This window comes from Cervus canadensis, chromosome 26, assembly GCF_019320065.1.
Source record: "Cervus canadensis isolate Bull #8, Minnesota chromosome 26, ASM1932006v1, whole genome shotgun sequence".
Taxonomy (NCBI): domain Eukaryota; kingdom Metazoa; phylum Chordata; class Mammalia; order Artiodactyla; family Cervidae; genus Cervus; species Cervus canadensis.
Genome location: NC_057411.1, coordinates 11,025,859 through 11,044,822, shown reverse-complemented (window position 1 = coordinate 11,044,822; position 18,964 = coordinate 11,025,859).

The following is an 18,964-nucleotide window of genomic DNA, read 5'->3' as shown; positions in this document are numbered from 1 at the left end:
ATCCCTCAGGCGTGGACCATGTGAAAGATAGAGTCTAATCCCACAGCCACGGACCATGTGAAAGATAGAGACTAATCCCACAGGCATGGACCGTGTGAATGATAAAGTCTATCCCACAGGCACGGACTGTGAGAAAGATAAACTCTATTCCCAGAGCCACGGACCGTGTGAAAGATAAAGTCTATCCCACAGCCACGGACCGTGTGAAAGATAAACTTTATCCCACAGGCACGGACCGTGTGAAAGATAGAGTCTATTCCCACAGCGACAGACCATGCGCAAGATAGAGTCTATCCCACAGGCACGGACCATGTGAAAGATAAAGTCTACCCCACAGCCACGGACCGTGTGAAAAATAAAGTCTGCCCCACAGCCACGGACCGTGTGAAAGATAAAGTCTATCCCACAGCCATGGACCCTGTGAAAGATAGAGTCTATTCCCACAGCCACGGACTGTGTGAATGATAGAGGCTATCTCATAGCCACGGGCCATGTGAAAAATAAAGTCTACCCCACAGCCACGGACCATGTGAATGATAAAGTCTATCCCACAGCCACGGACCATGTGAAAGATAAAGTCGACCCCACAGCCACGGACCATGTGAAAGATAGAGTCTCTTCCCAGAGCCACGGACCTTGTGAAACATAAAGTCTATTCCCACAGACATGGACCATATGAACGATAAAGTCTTCTTCCACAGCCTGGGACCGTGTGAAAGATAAAGTCTACCCCACAGACACGGAACGTGTGAAAGATAAAGTCTATCCCACAGGCATGGACCGTGTGAAAGATAAAGTCTACCCCACATCCACGGACCGTGTGAAAGATAAAGTTTATACGACCGTGTGAAAGATAGATCTAATACGACAAGCAAGCGAGGCATTGTGAAAGATAGAGTCTATTCCCACAGCCACGGACCGTGTGAAAGATATAAGTCTTATCCCACAGCAACGACCATGGAAAGATAAAGTCTTATCCACAGTCAGCGGACACCGTGTGAAAGATAAATCTAATCCCACAGGAACGGACCGTGTGAAAGATAAAGTCTTATCCCACAGACACAGACCGTGTGAGGATAAAGTTCTATCCACAGCCACGGACCTTGTGGAAAAGATAGAGTGCTATCCCACAAGCCAAGGACCTGTGATAGATAGAGTCTAATCCACAGCACAGACTATGTGAAAGATAAAGTTGTTTCCTCACAGCCCTACGACGCCGTAAAACATAAAGTCTATTCCACAGCACGGATCGTGTGAAAATAAGTCTATCCACAGGCACGGACAGTTGTGAAAGATAAAGTCTATCCCACACCACGGACCAATGTGATGATAAAGTTCTATCCACAGGCCGGAACCGTGTGAAAGATAAAGTCAATTCCACCATCACGGACCATGTGAAACATAAAGTCTATTCCGACAGCCATGGACCGTGTGAAAAATAAAGTCTATTCCCACAGCCACGGACCGTGTGAAAGATAAAGTCTACCCTACAGCCACGGACAATGTGAAAGATACAGTCTACCGCACAGCCACGGACATTGTTAAAGATAAAGTCCACTTCACAGCCACAGGCCGTGTGAAAGATAAAGTCTACCCCACAGCCACGGGCCGTGTGAAAGATAAAGTGTACACAAAGCCACGGACCTTGTGAAAGATAAAGTCTACCCACAGCCACGCACCGTGTGAAAGATAAAGTCTACCTGACAGCCACAGACCGTGTGAAAGATAAAGTCTACCGCACAGCCACAGACGGTGTTAAAGATAAAGTCCACTTCACAGACACTGGCCGTGTGAAAGATAAAGTCTACCACACTGCCACGGGCCGTGTGAAAGATAAAGTCTACACAAAGCCACGGACCTTGTGAAAGATAAAGTCTACCCACAGCCACGCACCGTGTGAAAGATAAAGTCTACCTGACAGCCACGGACCGTGTGAAAGATAAAGTCTACCCCACAGCCACGGACCGTGTGAAAGATAAAGTCTATCACACAAGCACGGACCGTGTGAAAGATAAAGTCTATCCCACAGCCACGGACCGTGTGAAAGGTAAAGTGTATCCCACAGCCATGGACCGTGTGAAAGATAAAGTCTATCCCACAGCCACGGACCGTGTGAAAGATAAAGTCTATCCCACAGCCACGGACCATGTGAAAAAGTCAATCCCACAGCCACGGACCGTGTGAAAGTAAAGTCTACTCCACATCCACGGACCATGTGAAACATAAAATCTATTCCCACAGCCACGGACCGTATGAAAGATAAAGTCTACCCCACAGCCACGGACCGTGTGAAAGAAAAAGTCTATCCCACAGGCACGGACCGTGTGAAAAAGTCTATCACACAGCCACTTACCGTGTGAAAGATAAAGTCTATACCAGAGCCACGGACCATGTGAAAGATAAAGTCTATCCCACAGGCACGGACCGTGTGAAAGATAAAGTCTACCCCACAGCCGCGGACTGTATGAAAGATAAAGTCTACCACACAGCCACGGACCGTGTGAAAGGTAAAGTGTATCCCACAGCCATGGACCGTGTGAAAGATAAAGTCTACCCCACAGCAACGGATCATTTGAAAGATAAAGTCTATTCCCACAGCCACGGACCGTGTGAAAGATAAAGTCTATTCCCACAGGCACGGACCGTGTGAAAGATGAAGTCTACCCCACAGCCATGGACCGTGTGAAAGTTAAAGTCTATCCCACAGGCACGGACAGTGTTAAAGATAGAGTCTATTCCCACAGCCAACCACCGTGTGAAAGATAAACTCTATCCAACAGCCACGGGCCGTGTGAAAGATAAAGTCAATCCCACAGCCACGGACCGTGTGAAAAAGTCTATCCCACAGCCAGGGACCATGTGAAAGATAAAGTATATCCCACAGGCACGGACCGTGTGAAAAAGTCTATCCCACAGGCACGGACCGTGTGAAAGATAAAGTCTATCCCACAGGCACGGACCGTGTGAAAGATATAGTCTATTCCCACAACCACGGACCGTGTGAAAGATAAATTCTATCCCACAGCCACGGACCGTGTGAAAGATAAAGTCTAACCCACAGGAACGGACCGTGTGAAAGATAAAGTATATCCACAGCCACGGACCATGTGAAAAAGTCTATCCCACAGACATGGACCATGTAAAAAATAAAGTCTGTCCCACAGGCATGGACCGTGTGAAAGATAAAGTCTACCTCACAGCCACGGACCGTGTGAAAGATAAAGTCTAACTCACAGCCATGGACCGTGTGAAAGATAGAGTCTCTTCCCACAGCGACAGACCATGTGCAAGATAGAGTCTATCCCACAGGCACGGACCGTGTGAAAAATAAAGTCTATTCCCAGAGCCAGGGACCATGTGAAACATAAAGTCTATTCCCACAGCCACGGACCATGTGAAAGATAAAGTCTACTACCACAGCCACGGACCGTGTGACAAATAAAGTCTACCTCACAGCCACGGACCGTGTGATAGATAAAGTCTATCCCACAGGCACGGACCGTGTGAAAAAGTCTATCCCACAGCCACGGACCGTGTGATAGATAAAGTCTATTCCACAGGCATGGACCGTGTGAAAGATAAAGTCTATCCCAGAGGCACGGGCCGTGTGAAAAAGTCTATCCCACAGGCACGGACCGTGTGAAAGATAAAGTCTGGCCTAGAGGCACGGACCATGTGAAAGATAAAGTCTATACCACAGGCACGTACCGTGTGAAAGATAAAATCTATCCCACAGCCACAGACCGTGTGAAAGATACAGTCTATCGCACAGCCACGGACCATGTGAAAGATGAATTCTATTCCCAGAGTCACGGACCTTGTGAAACAAAAAGTCTATTCCCACAGCCACGGACCGTGTGAAACATAAAGACTACTCCCACAGCCACGGACCATGTGAAAGATAAAGTCTACCCCACAGCCAAGGACCGTGTGAAAAAGTCTATCCCACAGGCACGGACCGTGTGAAAGATAAAGTCTATCCCACAGCCACGGACCGTGTGAAAGATAAAGTCTACCCTGAAGCCACGGGCCGTGTGAAAGACAAAGTCTATCCCATAGGCACGGACCGTGTGAAAGATAAAGTCTATCCTACAGGAACGGGCCATATGAAAGAAATGTCTACCCCACAGCCACGGGCCGTGTGAAAGATAAAGTCTACCCCAAAGGCACGGGCCGTGTGAAAGATAAAGTCTACCCCACTGCCACAGGCCGTGTGAAAGATAGAGTCTATCCCACAGCCACGGACCATGTAAACGATGAAGTCTATCCAACAGCCTCGGACCGTGTGAAACATACAGTCTATACCCACAGCCATGGACCGTGTGAAAGAAAAACTCTATTACCTAGCAACGTACCGTGTGAAAGATAAAGTCTACCCCACAGCCACGGACCGTGTGAAAGATGAAATCTATCCCACAGGCACGGATCGTGTGAAAGATAAAGTCTATTCCACAGCAACGGATCGTGTGAAAAAGTCTATCCCACAGCCACGGACCGTGTGAAACATAAAGTCTATCCCACAGGCACGGACCGTGTGAAAGATAAAGTCTATTCCACAGGCACGGACCATGTGAAAAAGTCTATCCCTCAGGCGTGGACCGTGTGAAAGATAAAGTCTATCCCACAGGCACGGACCGTGTGAAAGATAAAGTCTACCCCACATCAACGGACAGTGTGAACGATAAAGTCTATCCCACAGGCACGGACAGTTTGAAAGATAGAGTCTGTTCCCACAGCCATGGACCGTGTGAAAGATAAAGTCTACCCCACAGCCACTGACCGTGTGAAAGATAAAATCTTTCCCAAAGCCACATACCGTGTGAAAGATCAAATCTATCCCAAAGCCACATACCGTGTGAAAGATACAGTCTACCCCACAGCCACAGACCATGTGAAATATAAAGCCTAACCCACAGCCATGGTCCGTGTGAAAGATAGAGTCTAATCCCACAGCCACGGACCATGTGAAAGATAGAGTCTATCCCACAGCCACGGACCGTGTGAAAGATAGAGTCTATCCCACAGGCACGGAATATGTGAAAGATAAAGTCTATCCCACAGGCACGGACCGTGTGAAAGATAAAGTCTATCCCACAGGCTCGGACCGTGTGAAAGATAACGTCTGCCCCACAGCCATGGGCCGTGTGAAAGATAAACTCTACCCCATGGGCACGGGCCGTTGAAAGATAAAGTCTACCCCACTGCCACGGGCCGTGTGAAAGATAAAGTCTACCCCCGAGCCATGGACCGTGTGAAAGATAAAATCTATCCCACAGCCACATACCGTGTGAAAGATAAAGTCTACCCCACAGCCACGGATCATGTGATAGATAAAGTCTATCCCAAAGCCACGGACCGTGTGAAAGATAAAATCTATCCCACAGCCATGGACCGTGTGAAAGATAAAGTCTATCAAAAAGCCACGGACCGTGTGAAAATTAAAGTTTACCCCACAGCCACGGACCGTGTGAAAGATAAAGTCTACCCCACAGGCATGGACAATGAGAAAGATAAAGTCTATCCCACAGCCACGGACCGTGTGAAAGATAAAGTCAACCCAACAGCCACGGACCGTGAGACAGATAAAGTCTTCCCCACAGACACGGACCATGTGAAAGATAAAGTCTATCAAACACCACGGACCATGTGAAAGATAAAGGTTACCCCACAGCCACGGACCGAGTGAAAGATAAAGTCTACCCCACAGTCACGGGCCGTGTGAAAGATAAAGTCTATCCCACAGACACAGACCGTGTGAAAGATAAAGTCTGCCCCACGGCAACGGACCATGTGAAAGATGAAGTCTATCCCACAGGCAGGGACCGTGTGAAAGATAAAGTCTATCCCACAGGCACGGACCGTGTGAAGGATAAAGTCAATACCACAGACACGGACCTTGTGAAAGATAGAGTCTATACCACAGCCACGGACCCTGTGATAGATAGAGTCTATCACACAGGCACGGACTGTGTGAAAGATAAAGTCTATCTCACATGCACGAACAATGTGAAAGATAAAGTCTATCCCACAGACACAGACCGTGTGAAGGATAAAGTTTATACCACAGCGACGGACCTTGTGAAAGATAGAGTCTATCCCACAGCCAAGGACCCTGTGATAGATAGAGTCTATCCCACAGGCACGGACTATGTGAAAGATAAAGTCTGTTCCCACAGCCACGGACCACGTAAAACATAAAGTCTATTCCCACAGCCATGGACCGTGTGAAAGATAAAGTCTATCCCACAGGCACGGACCGTGTGAAAGATGAAGTCTATCCCACAGCCACGGACCGTGTGAATGATAAAGTCTATCCCACAGGCACGGACCGTGTGAAAGATAAAGTCAATCCCACAGCCACGAACCATGTGAATGATAAAGTCTATCCCACAGGAACGGACCATGTGAAAGATAAAGTCTATCCCACAGGCACAGACCATGTGAAAAAGTCTATCCTACAGGCATGGACCATGTGAAAGATAAAGTCTACTCCAACATCCTCAGACCGTGTGAAAGATAAAGTCTATCCCAGAGCCACGGAGCGTGTGAAAGATAGAGTCTATCCCACAGCCATGGACCGTGTGAAAGATAGAGGCTATCCCACAGCCACGGACCATGTGAAAGAGAGAGTCCATCCGACAGGCATGGACCGTGTGAAATATAAAGTCTATTCCCACAGCCATGGACCGTGTGAAAGATAGAGTCTATCCCACAGGCACGGACCATGTGAAAGATAGAGTCTATCCCACAGCCACGGACCGTGTGAAAGATAAAGTCTATTCCCACAGCCACGGACCGTGTGAAACATAAAGTGTATTCCCACAGCCACAGACCGTGTGAAAAATAAAGTCTATTCCCACAGCCACGGACCTTGTGATAGATAAAGTCTACCCTACAGCCACGGACCATGTGAAAGATAAAGTCTACCGCACAGCCACGGACGGTGTTAAAGATAAAGTCCACTTCACAGCCACAGGCCGTGTGAAAGAAAAGTCTACCCCACAGCCACGGGCCGTGTGAAAGATAAAGTCTACCCACAGCCACGCACCGTGTGAAAGATAAAGTCTATCCCACAGCCACGGATCGTGTGCAAGATGAAGTCTACCCCGCAGCCACGGACCGTGTGATAGATAAAGTCTATTCCACAGGCACGGACAGTGTTAAAGATAGAGTCTATTCCCAGAGCCAACCACGGTGTGAAAGATAAAGTCTATCCCACAGCCACAGGCCGTGTGAAAGATAAAGTCTACCCCACAGCCATGGACCGTGTGAAAAAGTCTATCCCACAGCCACGGACCATTGGAAGGTAAAGTCTATCCCACAGGCACGGACTGTGTGAAAGATAAAGTATATCCCACAGGCACGAACCGTGTGAAAAAGTCTATCCCACAGGCACGGACCGTGTGAAAGATAAAGTCTACCCCACAGCCAAGGACCGTGTGAAAAATAAAGTGTATCCCACAGGCACGGACTGTGTGAATGATACAGTCTGTTCCCACAGCCATGGACCGTGTGAAAGATTAAGTCTACCCCACAGCCACGGACCGTGTGAAAGGTAAAGTCTACCCCACAGCCACGGACCGTGTGAAAGGTAAAGTCTACCCCACAGCCACGGACCGTGTGAAAGATAAAGTCTACCCCACAGCCACGGACCGTGTGAAAGATAAAGTCTACCTCACATCCAAGGACCGTGTGAAAGATAAAGTCTACCCCACAGCCACGGACCGTGTGAAAGATAAAGTGTACCTCGCAGCAACGGGCCGTGTGAAAGATAAAGTGTACCCCACAGCCACGGCCCGTGTGAAAGATAAAGTCTACCCCACAGCCAGGGACCGTGTGAAAGATACAGTCTATTCCCACAGCCACAGACCATGTGCAAGATAGAGTCTATCCCTCAGGCACGGACCGTGTGAAAGATAAAGTCTACCCCACAGCCACGGACAGTGTGAATGATAGAGTCTGTTACCACAGCCACGGACCGTGTGAAAGATTAAGTCTACCCCACAGCCACGGACCATGTGAAAGATAAAGTCTATCCCACAGGAACGGACCGTGTGAAAGAAAAAGACTATTTCCAGAGCCACGGACCGTGTGAAACATAAAGTCTATTCCTACATCCACGGACCATGTGAAAGATAAAGTCTACTCACACAGCCACGGACCATGTGAAAGATAGAGTCTATTCCCACAGCCACGGACCGTGTGAAAGATAGGGGCTATCCCACAGCCACGTACCATGTGAAAGACAGAGTCTATCCCACAGGCATGGACTCTGTGAAAGATAAAGTCTATTCACACAGCCACGGACCGTGTGAAAGATAAAGTCTAACACACAGCCATGGACCGTGTGAAAGATAGAGTCTATTCCCACAGCGACAGACCATTGCAAGATAAAGTCTATCCCTCAGGCACGGACCGTGTGAAAGATAAAGTCTACCCCACAGGCACGAACCGTGTGAAAGATGAAGTCTATTCCCAGAGCCACGGACAGTGTGAAATATAAAGTCTATTCCCACAGCCACGGACCGAGTGAAAGATAAAGTCTACTACCACAGCAACGGACCGTGTGAAAAATAAAGTCTACCCCACAGCCAAGGACCGTGTGAAAGATAAAGTCTATGCCACAGCCATGGACCGTATGAAAGATAGAGTCTATTCCAACAGCCACAGACTTGTGAAAAATAGAGGCTATCCCACAGCCATGGACCATGTAAAAGATAAAGTCTACCCCACAGCCACGGACCATGTGAAAGATAAAGTCTATCCCACAGCCACGGACCATGTGAAAGATAAAGTCTACCCCACAGCCACGGACCATGTGAAAGATAAAGTCTCTTCACAGAGCCACGGACCTTGTGAAACATAAAGTCTATTCCCACAGACATGGACCGTATAAACGATAAAGTCTACTCCCACAACCTGGGACCGTGTGAAAGATAAAGTCTACCCCACAGACACGGACCGTGTGAAAGTTAAAGTCTATCCCACAGGCACGGACCATGTGAAAGATAAAGTCTACCCAACAGCCACGGACCGTGTGACAGATAAAGTCTATTCCACAGGCACGGACCCTGTGAAAGATAGAGTCTATTCCCACAGCCATGGACCGTGTGAAAGATAAAGTCTATCCCACAACCACGGACCGTGTGAAAGGTAAAGTCTGTCCTAGAGGCACGGACCGTGTGAAAGATAAAGTCTATCCCACAGGCACATACCTTGTGAAAGATAAAGTCTATCCCACAACCACGGACCGTGTGAAAGGTAAAGTCTGTCCTAGAGGCACGGACCGTGTGAAAGATAAAATCTATCCCACAGCCATATACCGTGTGAAAGATAAAGTCTACCCCACAGCCATGGACCATGTGAAAGATAAAGTCTACCCGACAGCCATGGACCGTGTGAAAGACAGAGTCTAATCCCACAGCCACGGACCATGTGAAAGATAGAGTCTATCCCACAGCCACGGACCGGGTGAATGATAGAGTCTATCCCTCAGGCACGGACCATGTGAAAGATAAAGTTTATCCCACAGGCACGGACCGTGTGAAAGATAAATTCTATCCCACAGGCACGGACCGTGTGAAAGACAAAGTCTGTCCTAGAGGCACGGACCATGTGAAAGATAAAGTTTACCCCACAGCCACGGACCGTGTGAAAGATAAAGACTACCCCACAGGCACGTACCGTTTGAAAGATAGTCTATCCCACAACCACGGACTTGTGAAAAAGTCTATCCCACAGGCACGGACCGTGTGAAAGACAAAGTCTGTCCTAGAGGCACGGACCATGTGAAAGATAAAGTTTACCCCCCAGCCACAGACCGTGTGAAAGATAAAGTCTACCCCGCAGCCACGGGCCGAGTGAAAGACAAAGTCTATCCCATAGGCACGGACCGTGTGAAAGATAAAGTCTATCCCACAGGAACGGGCCATATGAAAGATAAAGTCTACTCCACAGCCACGGGCCGTGTGAAAGATAAACTCTATCCAACAGGCATGGGCCGTGTGAAAGATAAAGTCTACCCCATTGCCACGGGCCATTTGAAAGATAAAGTCTACCCCCCAGCCACGGACCGTGTGAAAGATAAAGTCTATCCCACAGCCACGGACCGTGTGAAAGATGAAATCTATCCCACAGCCACATACCGTGTGAAAGATAAAGTCTACCTCACAGCCACGGACCATGTGAAAGATAAAGTTTACCCCACAGCCATGGACCGTGTGAAAGATAGAGTCTAATCCCACAGCAACGGACCATGTGAAAGATAGAGTCTATCCCACAGGCACGGACCATGTGAAAGATAGAGTCTATCCCACAGGCACGGACCATGTGAATGATAAAGTCTACCCCACAGCCACGGACCATGTGAAAGATAAAGTCTACCCCACAGCCATGGACCGTGTGAAAGATAGAGTCTAATCCCCCAGCCACGGACCATGTGAAAGATAGAGTCTAATCCCACAGCCACGGACCGTGTGAAAGATAGAGTCTATCCCACAGGCACGGACTGTGAGAAAGATAAACTCTATTCCCAGAGCCACGGCCCGTGTGAAAGATAAAGTCTATCCCACAGCCACGGACCGTGTGAAAGATAAAGTTTATCCACAGGCACGGACGTGTGAAAGATAGAGTCTATTCCCACAGCGACAGACCATGTGCAAGATAGAGTCTATCCCACAGGCACGGACCATGTGAAAGATAAAGTCTACCCCACAGGCACGGACCGTGTGAAACATAAAGTCTATTCCCAAGCCACGGACCGTGTGAAAGATAAAGTCTACTACCACAGCCACGGACCTTGTGAAAAATAAAGTCTACCCCACAGCCACGGACCGTGTGAAAGATAAAGTCTATCCCACAGCCATGGACCCTGTGAAAGATAGAGTCTATTCCCATAGCCACGGACTGTGTGAATGATAGAGGCTATCCCATAGCCACGGGCCATGTGAAAGATAAAGTCTACCCCACAGCCACGGACCGTGTGAAAGATAAAGTCTATCCCACAGCCACGGACCATGTGAAAGATAAAGTCGACCCCACAGCCACGGACCATGTGAAAGATAGAGTCTCTTCCCAGAGCCACGGACCTTGTGAAACATAAAGTCTTACCCACAGACATGGACCGTATGAACGATAAAGTCTTCTTCCACAGCCTGGGACCGTGTGAAAGATAAAGTCTACCCCACAGACACGGAACGTGTGAAAGATAAAGTCTATCCCACAGGCACGGACCGTGTGAAAGATAAAGTCTACCCCACAGCCACGGACCGTGTGAAAGATAAAGTCTATCCCACAGGCACGGACCGTGTGAAAGATAAAGTCTATCCCACAGCCACGGACCGTGTGAAAGATAAAGTCTACCCCACAGCCACGGACCATGTGAAAGATAAAGTCTATCCCACAGTCACGGACCGTGTGAAAGATAAAGTCTATCCCACAACCACGGACCGTGTGAAAGATAAAGTCTATCCCACAACGGACCGTGTGAAAGATAAAGTCTATCCCACACATGGACCGTGTGAAAAAGTCATCCACAGGCACGGACCGTGTGAAAGATAAAGTCTATCCACAAGCCGGACCGTGTGAAAGATAAGTCTATCCAGGGCAGGGGCCGTGTGAAAAAGTCTATCCCACAGGCACGGACGTGTGAAAGATAAAGTCTGGCCTAGAGGCACGGACCATGTGAAAGATAAAGGCTATTCCACAGGCACGTACCGTGTGAAAGATAAAGTCTATCCCACAGCCACGGACCGTGTGAAAGATGAAATCTATCCCACAGCCACATACCGTGTGAAAGATAAAGTCTACCTCACAGCCACGGACCATGTGAAAGATAGAGTCTAATCCCACAGCCATGGACCGTGTGAAAGATAGAGTCTATCCCACAGGCATGGACCGTGTGAATGATAAAGTCTATCCCACAGGCACGGACTGTGAGAAAGATAAACTCTATTCCCAGAGCCACGGACCGTGTGAAAGATAAAGTCTATCCCACAGCCACGGACCGTGTGAAAGATAAAGTTTATCCCACAGGCACGGACCGTGTGAAAGATAGAGTCTATTCCCACAGCGACAGACCATGCGCAAGATAGAGTCTATCCCACAGGCACGGACCATGTGAAAGATAAAGTCTACCCCACAGCCACGGACCGTGTGAAAAATAAAGTCTGCCCCACAGCCACGGACCGTGTGAAAGATAAAGTCTATCCCACAGCCATGGACCCTGTGAAAGATAGAGTCTATTCCCATAGCCACGGACTGTGTGAATGATAGAGGCTATCCCACAGCCACGGGCCATGTGAAAGATAAAGCCTACCCTACAGCCACAGACCATGTGAAAGATAAAGTCTATCCCACAGCCACGGACCATGTGAAAGATAAAGTTGACCCCACAGGAACGGACCATGTGAAAGATAGAGTCTCTTCCCAGAGCCACGGACCTTGTGAAACATAAAGTCTATTCCCACAGACATGGACCGTATGAACGATAAAGTCTTCTTCCACAGCCTGGGACCGTGTGAAAGATAAAGTCTACCCCACAGACAAGGAACGTGTGAAAGATAAAGTCTATCCCACAGGCACGGACCGTGTGAAAGATAAAGTCTACCCCACATCCACGGACCGTGTGAAAGATAAAGTTTATACGACAGGCACGGACCGTGTGAAAGATAGAGTCTATCCGACAAGCACGGAGCATGTGAAAGATAGAGTCTATTCCCACAGCCACGGACCGTGTGAAAGATAAAGTCTATCCCACAGCAACGGACCATGTGAAAGATAAAGTCTATCCCACAGTCACGGACCGTGTGAAAGATAAAGTCTATCCCACAGGCACGGACCGTGTGAAAAAGTCTATCCCACAGCCACGGACCGTGTGATAGATAAAGTCTATTCCACAGGCATGGACCGTGTGAAAGATAAAGTCTATCCCAGAGGCACGGGCCGTGTGAAAAAGTCTATCCCACAGGCACGGACCATGTGAAAGATAAAGTCTGGCCTAGAGGCACGGACCATGTGAAAGATAAAGTCTATTCCACAGGCACGTACCGTGTGAAAGATAAAATCTATCCCACAGCCACAGACCGTGTGAAAGATACAGTCTATCGCACAGCCACGGACCATGTGAAAGATGAATTCTATTCCCAGAGTCACGGACCTTGTGAAACAAAAAGTCTATTCCCACAGCCACGGACCGTGTGAAACATAAAGACTACTCCCACAGCCACGGACCATGTGAAAGATAAAGTCTACCCCACAGGCAAGGACCGTGTGAAAAAGTCTATCCCACAGGCACGGACCGTGTGAAAGATAAAGTCTATCCCACAGCCACGGACCGTGTGAAAGATAAAGTCTACCCTGAAGCCACGGGCCGTGTGAAAGACAAAGTCTATCCCATAGGCACGGACCGTGTAAAAGATAAAGTCTATCCTACAGGAACGGGCCATATGAAAGAAATGTCTACCCCACAGCCACGGGCCGTGTGAAAGATAAAGTCTACCCCACAGGCACGGGCCGTGTGAAAGATAAAGTCTACCCCACTGCCACAGGCCGTGTGAAAGATAGAGTCTATCCCACAGCCACGGACCATGTAAACGATGAAGTCTATCCAACAGCCTCGGACCGTGTGAAACATACAGTCTATTCCCACAGCCATGGACCGTGTGAAAGAAAAACTCTATTACCTAGCAACGTACCGTGTGAAAGATAAAGTCTACCCCACAGCCACGGACCGTGTGAAAGATGAAATCTATCCCACAGGCATGGATCGTGTGAAAGATAAAGTCTATTCCACAGCAACGGATCGTGTGAAAAAGTCTATCCCACAGCCACGGACCGTGTGAAACATAAAGTCTATCCCACAGGCACGGACCGTGTGAAAGATAAAGTCTATTCCACAGGCACGGACCATGTGAAAAAGTCTATCCCTCAGGCGTGGACCGTGTGAAAGATAAAGTCTATCCCACAGGCACGGACCGTGTGAAAGATAAAGTCTACCCCACAGCAACGGACAGTGTGAACGATAAAGTCTATCCCACAGGCACGGACAGTTTGAAAGATAGAGTCTGTTCCCACAGCCATGGACCGTGTGAAAGATAAAGTCTACCCCACAGCCACTGACCGTGTGAAAGATAAAATCTTTCCCAAAGCCACATACCGTGTGAAAGATACAGTCTACCCCACAGCCACAGACCATGTGAAATATAAAGTCTAACCCACAGCCATGGTCCGTGTGAAAGATAGAGTCTAATCCCACAGCCACGGACCATGTAAAAGATAGAGTCTATCCCACAGCCACGGACCGTGTGAAAGATAGAGTCTATCCCACAGGCACGGAATATGTGAAAGATAAAGTCTTTCCCACAGGCACGGACCGTGTGAAAGATAAAGTCTATCCCACAGGCTCGGACCGTGTGAAAGATAACGTCTGCCCCACAGCCATGGGCCGTGTGAAAGATAAACTCTACCCCATGGGCACGGGCCGTGTGAAAGATAAAGTCTACCCCACTGCCACGGGCCGTGTGAAAGATAAAGTCTACCCCCGAGCCATGGACCGTGTGAAAGATAAAATCTATCCCACAGCCACATACCGTGTGAAAGATAAAGTCTACCCCACAGCCACGGACCATGTGAAAGATAAAGTCTATCCCAAAGCCACGGACCGTGTGAAAGATAAAATCTATCCCACAGCCACGGACCGTGTGAAAGATAAAGTCTATCAAACAGCCACGGACCGTGTGAAAATTAAAGTTTACCCCACAGCCACGGACCGTGTGAAAGATAAAGTCTACCCCACAGGCATGGACCATGAGAAAGATAAAGTCTATCCCACACCACGGACCGTGTGAAAGATAAAGTCAACCCAACAGCCACGGACCGTGAGTCAGATAAAGTCTTCCCCACAGACACGGACAATGTGAAAGATAAAGTCTATCAAACACCACGGACCATGTGAAAGATAAAGGTTACCCCACAGGCACGGACCGAGTGAAAGATAAAGTCTACCCCACAGGCACGGGCCGTGTGAAAGATAAAGTCTATCCCACAGACACGGACCGTGTGAAAGATAAAGTCTGCCTCACGGCAACGGACCGTGTGAAAGATGAAGTCTATCCCACAGGCAGGGACCGTGTGAAAGATGAAGTCTATCCCACAGGCAGGGACCGTGTGAAGGATAAAGTCTATACCACAGCCACGGACCTTGTGAAAGATAGAGTCTATACCACAGCCACGGACCCTGTGATAGATAGAGTCTATCACACAGGCACGGACTGTGTGAAAGATAAAGTCTATCTCACATGCACGAACAATGTGAAAGATAAAGTCTATCCCACAGACACAGACCGTGTGAAGGATAAAGTCTATACCACAGCCACGGACCTTGTGAAAGATAGAGTCTATCCCACAGCCAAGGACCCTGTGATAGATAGAGTCTATCCCACAGGCACAGACTATGTGAAAGATAAAGTCTGTTCCCACAGCCACGGACCACGTAAAACATAAAGTCTATTCCCACAGCCATGGACCGTGTGAAAGATAAAGTCTATCCCACAGGCACGGACCGTGTGAAAAATAAAGTCTATCCCACAGCCACGGACCGTGTGAATGATAAAGTCTATCCCACAGGCACGGACCGTGTGAAAGATAAAGTCAATCCCACAGCCACGAACCATGTGAAAGATAAAGTCTATCCCACAGGCACAGACCATGTGAAAAAGTCTATCCTACAGGCATGGACCATGTGAAAGATAAAGTCTACTCCAACATCCTCAGACCGTGTGAAAGATAAAGTCTATCCCAGAGCCACGGAGCGTGTGAAAGATAGAGTCTATCCCACAGCCATGGACCGTGTGAAAGATAGAGGCTATCCCACAGCCACGGACCATGTGAAAGATAGAGTCCATCCGACAGGCATGGACCGTGTGGAAATAATAAAGTCTTTCCCACAGCCATGGACCGTGTGAAAGATAGAGTCTATCCCACAGGCACGGACCATGTGAAAGATAGAGTCTATCCACAGCCACGGACCGTTGTGAAAGATAAAGTCTATTCCCACAGCCACGGACCGTGTGAAAAATAAAGTGTATTCCCACAGCCACGGACCGTGGTGAAAATAAAGTCTATTCCCACAGCACGGACCGTGTGAAAGATAAAGTCTACCCTACAGCCACGGACATGTGAAAGATAAAGTCTACCGCACAGCCACGGACGGTGTTAAAGAGAAAGTCCACTTCACAGCCACAGGCCGTGTGAAAGAAAAGTCTACCCACAGCCACGGGCCGTGTGAAAGATAAAGTGTACACAAAGCCACGGACCTTGTTAAAGATAAAGTCTACCCACAGCCACGCACCGTTGAAAGATAAAGTCTACCTGACAGCCACGGACCGTGTTGAAAGATAAAGTCTACCGCCAGCCACGGACGGTGTTAAAGATAAAGTCCACTTCACAGACACAGGCCGTGTGAAAGATAAAGTCTACCCACCGCCACGGACCGTGTGAAAGATAAAGTCTATCCCACAGGCACGGACCGTGTGAAAAAGGTCTATCACACAGCACTTACCGTGTGAAAAGATAAAGTCTATACAGCCACGGACCATGGAAAATAAGTCTATCCCACAGCAAACGACCGTGTGAAAGATAAAGTCTATCCCACAGCCACGGACCGTGTGAAAGATAAAGTCTACTCCACATCCACGGACCATGTGAAACATAAAATCTATTCCCACAGCCACGGACCGTATGAAAGATAAAGTCTACCCCACAGCCACGGACCGTGTGAAAGATAAAGTCTATCCCACATGCAGGGACCGTGTGAAAAAGTCTATCACACAGCCACTTACCGTGTGAAAGATAAAGTCTATACCAGAGCCACGGACCATGTGAACGATAAAGTCTATCCCACAGGCACGGACCGTGTGAAAGATAAAGTCTACCCCACAGCCGCGGACTGTATGAAAGAAAAAGTCTACCACACAGCCACGGACCGTGTGAAAGGTAAAGTGTATCCCACAGCCACGGACCGGGTGAATGATAGAGTCTATCCCTCAGGCACGGACCATGTGAAAGTTAAAGTTTATCCCACAGGCACGGACCGTGTGAAAGATAAATTCTATCCCACAGGCACGGACCGTGTGAAAGACAAAGTCTGTCCTAGAGGCACGGACCATGTGAAAGATAAAGTTTCCCCACAGCCACGGACCGTTTGAAAGATAAAGACTACCCCACAGGCACGTACCGTTTGAAAGATAGTCTATCCCACAACCACGGACCTTGTGAAAAAGTATACCCACAGGCACGGACCGTGTGAAAGACAAAGTCTGTCCTAGAGGCACGGACCATGTGAAAGATAAAGTTTACCTCCCAGCCACAGACCGTGTGAAAGATAAAGTCTACCCGGCAGCCACGGGCCGAGTGAAAGACAAAGTCTATCCCATAGGCACGGACCGTGTGAAAGAGAAAGTCTATCCCACAGGAACGGGCCATATGAAAGATAAAGTCTACTCCACAGCCACGGGCCGTGTGAAAGATAAACTCTATCCAACAGGCATGGGCCGTGTGAAAGATAAAGTCTACCCCAGTGCCACGGGCCATTTGAAAGATAAAGTCTACCCCCCAGCCACGGACCGTGTGAAAGATAAAGTCTATCCCACAGCCACGGACCGTGTGAAAGATGAAATCTATCCCACAGCCACATACCGTGTGAAAGATAAAGTCTACCTCACAGCCACGGACCATGTGAAAGATAAAGTTTACCCCTCAGCCATGGACCGTGTGAAAAATAGAGTCTAATCCCACAGCAACGGACCATGTGAAAGATAGAGTCTATCCCACAGGCACGGACCATGTGAAAGATAGAGTCTATCCCACAGGCACGGACCATGTGAATGATAAAGTCTACCCCACAGCCACGGACCATGTGAAAGATAAAGTCTAACCCACAGCCATGGACCGTGTGAAAGATAGAGTCTAATCCCACAGCCATGGACAATGTGAAAGATACAGTCTAATCCCACAGCCACGGACCGTGTGAAAGATAGAGTCTATCCCATAGGCATGGACCGTGTGAATGATAAAGTCTATCCCACAGGCTCGGACTGTGAGAAAGATAAACTCTATTCCCAGAGCCACGGACCGTGTGAAAGATAAAGTCTATCCCACAGGCACGGACCATGTGAAAGATAAAGTCTACCCCACAGGCACGGACCGTGTGAAACATAAAGTCTATTTCCAAGCCACGGACCGTGTGAAAGATAAAGTCTACTACCACAGCCACGGACCGTGTGAAAGATAAAGTCTACCCCCGAGCCATGGACCGTGTGAAAGATAAAATCTATCCCACAGCCACATACCGTGTGAAAGATAAAGTCTACCCCACAGCCACGGACCATGTGAAAGAGAAAGGCTATCCCAAAGCCACGGACCATGTGAAAGATAAAATCTATCCCACAGCCACGGACCGTGTGAAAGATAAAGTCTATCAAACAGCCACGGACCGTGTGAAAATTAAAGTTTACCCCACAGCCACGGACCGTGTGAAAGATAAAGTCTACCCCACAGCCATGGACCGTGTGAAAGATAAAGTCTATCCCACAGGCATGGACCATGAGAAAGAAAAAGTCTATCCCACAGCCACGGACCGTGTGAAAGATAAAGTCAACCCAACAGCCACGGACCGTGAGTCAGATAAAGTCTTCCCCACAGACACGGACAATGTGAAAGATAAAGTCTATCAAACACCACGGACCATGTGAAAGATAAAGGTTACCCCACAGCCACGGACCGAGTGAAAGATAAAGTCTACCCCACAGGCACGGGCCGTGTGAAAGATAAAGTCTATCCCACAGACACAGACCGTGTGAAAGATAAAGTCTGCCCCACGGCAACGGACCGTGTGAAAGATGAAGTCTATCCCACAGGCAGGGACCGTGTGAAAGATAAAGTCTATCCCACAGCCACAGACCCTGTG